This window comes from Macaca thibetana, chromosome 12 (assembly GCF_024542745.1).
Source record: "Macaca thibetana thibetana isolate TM-01 chromosome 12, ASM2454274v1, whole genome shotgun sequence".
NCBI lineage: Eukaryota > Metazoa > Chordata > Mammalia > Primates > Cercopithecidae > Macaca > Macaca thibetana.
Genome location: NC_065589.1, coordinates 127,827,747 through 127,833,652, shown reverse-complemented (window position 1 = coordinate 127,833,652; position 5,906 = coordinate 127,827,747).

Sequence of the window (5,906 nt, the reverse complement as noted above, 5' to 3'; positions counted from 1 at the left end):
CAAAAAATCAAAAAATAATAGAAGTTGGCATGGATGTGGTAAAAAGGGAACACTTTTACAGTTTTTGGAGGGAATGTAAGCTAGTACAACAGCTATGGAAAACACTGAGGAGATTTTGGAAGAACTAAACGCAGATCTATCATTTGATCCAGCAATCCCACTCCTGGATATCTACCCAGAGGAAAAGAAGTCAGTATATGAAAAAGATACTTGCACACACATGTTTACAGCAGCACAATATGCAATTGCAAGAATTTGAAACCAGCCTAAATGCCCATCAATCAATAAATGGATAAAGAAAATGTGGTATGTATATTTATCATGGAATACTACTCAGCCATAAGATGGAATGAAATAATGCATTAACAGCAGCCTGGATGAAACTGGACACCATTATTCTAAGTGAAGTAACTTAGGAATGGAACACCAAACACTGTATATTTCACTCATAAGCGGGAGCTAAGCTATGAGGATGCAAAGGCATAAGAATGATACAATGGTCTTCGGGGACTCAGAGGAAAGGCTGGGATTTGGGGGGTGGGTGTGGTGAGGGATAAAACACTACACATTGGGTACAGTGTACACTGCTTGGGTGACAGGTGCACCAAAAATCTTAGAAATCACCATTAAAGAACTTATTCATGTAACCAAACACCACCTGTTCCCCAAAAACCTACCAAAATAATAATTAAAAAATTTTATCTCCCAAAAACCTATTGAAATAAAAAAAAATTAACCACAATGATATTAGGCATTGGGTATAGGGGCCTCAATGGATAGGAGCACTGCACTAACATTACAGCAATCCACTGTGAAACACCATTTGTAATTTACAGGTTTAAGAACAGGCCAAATTGTACTGCTAAATGTTGAAGCAGTGAGCATAATCACCCATTCACTAATTAATTACGTCTTATATAATAAGTTTTATTTATTTGAAGTCATGTTGTAATTTATGTTGGACCATATTTGCTAATTTATCAAGGTGGGGAGTCTAGGCACCATGGCTCATGCCTGTAATACCAGCACTTTGGGAGGCCAAGGCAAGATTGCTTGAAGCCAGAAGTTAGAGACCAGCATAGGCAACATAGCAAGATGTCACTTCTATAAATTTTTTCAGTTGGCTGTATTGGTGCATGCCTGTAATCCCAGCTATTTGAAAGGCTAAAATGGGAGAATTGCTTGAGCCTAGGAGTTCGAGGCAGCAGTGAGCTATGATTGTGCCACCACACTTCATTCAGCCTGGGTACTGGAGCAAGATCCCATCTCTAAAAAAATGAAAAATTAAACATAAGTCAAAATAAAAAAAAAACAGTAGAGGGAGTTCTGTAAGGTTACATTTGGCGAAGTCAATGTGTAAGTGTAAATGATTTGATTTCATTTTGTTACTCATTAGGTCAGAGCATCCAGGTCCCCTATGGACAGAGGTTTCTATGACTACAGGAAATTTAGGCAAGGTAACAAATGTGAGGCATAACTATGTGTCTTCTATACTATACGCAGTTACTCTGCTAGGATTGGGGGTGCAATGTTTAAATTTAGTGGATCCCGGGTGTAACAAAGTTTGAGCTCCAGTATTGATTAAGTTTGTGAAGGTATGAAAGTTGGTAGATTTCAGCAGATGTTAAAATTGATTCAGAATATATACTGGAGAGTTACAAATACCAGTCAGCACCCTGTTATCTTTGGACTGTATTAATTGTTTTAGCAAATAGTAAATTTCCAATTAGGTCAGATGACAGACTTCTGTTTTAATTTAAAAGTTTGTTTTTGTGCATATCCAAGTTGCTTCCTTCCTCCCTCCCTCCCTCCCTCTTTCCTTCCTTCCTTCCTTCCTTCCTTCCTTCCTTCCTTCCTTCCTTCCTTCCTTCCTTCCTTCCTTCCTTCCTTCCTTCCTTCCTTCCTTCCTTCCTTCCTTCCTTCCTTCCTCCCTCCCTTCCTTCCCTCTCCATCATTTTTTTGTCACTGGATATAGGGAAAGTTGTTCTCTTTCCCATTCATATTTATAGTTTTTTTTTTTTCTTTGAAAGAGAGCCAAATCAGTATCTTCAGAGTTAAGGTCCTCCTTTCAAGCAGATTGTGTGGTTTAAGAACCCTGGACTTAAGTCAGGTTGGGATTTCTCCCTTCTCTGTGCCTTAGGGGTACCACAGGTGTCTTTTCCTATAACCCTGGGAATTAGATCTTTGTTGCAGCAAAACCATAAGTGGCAGAGTGATGCAGCACAACCAGCCCACAGTTCAGGGGTCAGTGGATTGAAACCATCCTCTGCTACTGCTCCATCTTGTTCTTCCGGGACTTCCCTCCCCCTCCACTTTTTTTTCCTTTTAGGGTTTTGAAGCTTTAGTAGTATATACATTGCCTAATAATCAGTCAAAACTCCCTTTATCCCACATCATGGATTAAAGAGAACATTGCCAAGGGCCCTTCAGTCTTCTAGAAGAACTTTATCTGATAGGTCCTTTTTCCATGGTTTAGAATAAAAGAGGTAATAATTAGAAATGTTTCCCTCATAATAGGCTGTACAGCAAATTCTACGTTAAAGGCTGTTGTTTGTGTCTTTAACTGTGGCTGCCCTTAATGTTTCTGTCATCCACAGACAATTGTTGTCTTATTTTGGTCCTCTTTAAATGATGGTTTTATAATCAGCTATAAAATTTAACAGATGCTCTTAAATGCAGGATTCTGATTAATAACGCTGGAGATTATGACATTAGAATAGAGGAAAAACTGTCAAATAGAAGAGTGAATGGTGTTTGGTCTACTTTGGACTGTATTTTTATAAATGTTATTAGTATGTGTTCCAAAATTATTGGAAACTTCTATAGAAAGGTAATCCCCAGTGTCAAAGCCGGGGCCTGCTGCGAGGTGGCTGGTCCATGGGACTAGTTTCTAATGGTTTAGCATCATCCGCCTAGCGCTGCTCTCACGATAGACTTCTCACGAGATCTGGTTGTTGAAAGTGTGTAGGACCTAACCGCTCTCTCTCCTTCCTCCTGCTCTTGCTGTGCCTTCCACCATGGTTGTAAGTCTCCTGAGGCCTCCCCAGAAGCTGAGCAGATGTCAACATCATGCTTGCTGTACAGGCTGTGGAATTGTGAGCCAATTAAACCTCTTTTCTTCATAAATTACCCAGCCTCAGGTATTTCTTTATAGCAGTGCAAAAACAAACTAATATACTAGTGCTCTTTTTTCTTTCTTTTTTTTTTGCAGATCCACATTTTATTTGTTTATTTTTGCCTAAGAGACAGCTTTTTAAAATTTATTGTAGTGTTGATCTGCTGGTGATTAGTTCTTTCAGCTTTTTTATATGAAAAAGACTTCATTTTGTATTTGTTTTAGAAAGGTATTTTAGCTTCCCATAGAATTCCATAGAATTTTCAGTTGACAGATTTTTGTTCTATTTTTCAGTACTCTTCTGTTTTCTAGATTAAATCATTCCTAGGGAAAATTTTTCTGTCATCCTTATTTTATTTTTAGCACATAAAACATCCTTTAAAAAATCCTGTTGTGTCTTATTTTAAGAGTTTCTCCTTATCTTTGGTTTTTTAGTGATAAGTGGTTTGATAATGAACTACATTCATATAGTTTTCTTCACATTTCTTGTGCTTGAGGTTATTTGAGATTCTTAAAACTATGGTTTATTGTTTTAATCAATTTTATATTTTTTTCCTACTATTATTTCTTCAATTTTGTGGAGCTTTTTTAGCATCTTTTTTTGTTTGGTTTGGTTTGGCTTTTTTATTCTCCTTTGGGTATTCCAATAACATGTGAGTTAGGCTACTAAAAGTTGTTCTACAGCTCACTGATCTTTTTTATTTTTATTTAATTTTATTTTTATTTTTTTAATGTGTACTTTCTTTCTGTGATTTATGTTGGGGGGTTTCTACTGTGTTTGCAGGGTTGGCTTAGTGCAACTCTGTGGCTTTCTTGAGACATTTGAATTGTACAGAATTTTATTTAAAAATTTTAACCAACACATTATGTTTACTCATGATTGAAGGCATGGCTCTTGGCTGTTCCTCTTTTTTTCTGCCTCACTCTTACCAATGTAGATGACAGAGCCTTGAGACTCATCTAAGCCTTGTGAGACTCCATACTGTGTTTAAAAAGTCATAACTGTTTTTTTGGTTACATATTATAGAGTCATTATTTAATTCTGAATTTAGCTTTAAATTTTTGTTTAAAGTAGGATTTTTTTTGTTCCCACTTAATGCTACTGAGTAGGTATATTTGTGTTGCCGCTTACTTGAGGACTAATAATTGTAGTTGGCCATGAAGCAAAAATCACATATTTCTAAATTATCCTTTTAAAAGATCCATTAAATTGCCTGTAAATCACAATGTAAACCAAAGTATTTATGCAGTACTTTAGAGACTCAAATACTGACAAATATCCAGGTTTATCTCTAGTAGAAAAGAACAGTTGAGTACCAAATAAAGTAGTTTGCATTTTATCATCTAATGTGCATCAAAAATAAATTTTTAAGCATGAGAACACTCAGAGCAGTGTGATGTTCATACTATGAGAGGCATTTAGGATGTGAAAGTGAGAAAACAAGGTTTGTGAGTGTAGTCTTGGGATTACTCACTGCATGCCTTTCAGCCACCTCCCTTCTCCCTCTCCTTTCATTGCTTTCTTCTCCTTGATTTTGAGTTGATCGTTGTATATGCATAATGGAATTCCCCAGGGTCATATTGTTTCAACAGCACATTCTGAAACAAGTACTTTTAAATTCACATTCAAACACAGAGTCAAAGTAGAGATTCTTCTTTGAATGAACCCTACATTGCCTTTGGGGGTTGGTCATCATGCATAATTTTTAAAATTTGTTAACATCCAAAGCTAAAATTCATTTTTTTGTATTAAGTCTAATAGATTTGAAAACTTAAGTGTAGATTTTTTAAAAATGTTCAGTAAGGGTTTATTTATATGATTTTTGTCACTGCAATTTGATTGTTTCATTCATTGCTTTCTTCGTAATACTATTTCTTCCAAATATCATACTTTCATTGGTTTTATGAACAGATTTATACTTTAGAGTGTGAGCAAGGATGTTCTGTTAAATAAATGGGAAAATTAATCTTCCTGAATTTATATTGTCATGTGGAAGTGAATAGTATGTTTCCTTTTGTAGCATTTCATCCGGTTTTCTCTCCATCCTTTATTTGATACATGAACAAACTACATGAGTGAAGAACCCCTCTGTTTTTCTTAAATAACTTTTCAACTTCAGTAAGTCATGCAAGGATCAAATGTGAGAGAAAATAGAGAACCTCAGGATCAACTCAAGTGTTTGGGAAAAAAGTACTGAAAACGAGGTGGGGTAGTTTCCAACCTGACCTGCTCAGCATTGAAAGATTCTTGTTTCTTAATGAAGCCATGGAGTTTTATCAGCTTTAAAAGTGAGTGGTTTGTACGATGAGTTTTTTTTTTTCTTTTAAACTTACTTTTGAAACTTCCATTCTTGTTTGTGGATTGTGGTTTGTTAGAATAGTGATTATTTTTGCCGGGCGCGGTGGCTCAAGCCTGTAATCCCAGCACTTTGGGAGGCCGAGACAGGCGGATTAGGTCGGGAGATTCCTGGCTAACACGGTGAAACCCCGTCTCTATTTAAAAAATACAAAAAACTAGCCGGGCGAGGTGGTGGGCGCCTGTAGTCCCAGTACTCAGGATTGGCGTGAACCCGGGAGGCGGAGCTTGCAGTGAGCTGAGATCCGGCCACTGCACTCCAGCCTGGGCGACAGAGCGAGACTCCGTCTCAAAAAAAAAAAAAAAAAAAAAAGAATAGTGATTATTTTGTTTTTATGAGATGTTTCTTGTATTTTTATTTATTTTTAAGGCAGAGTCTTGCTGTCACCCAGGCTGGAGTACAGTGGCTCGATCTCAGCTCACTGCAACCTCCAC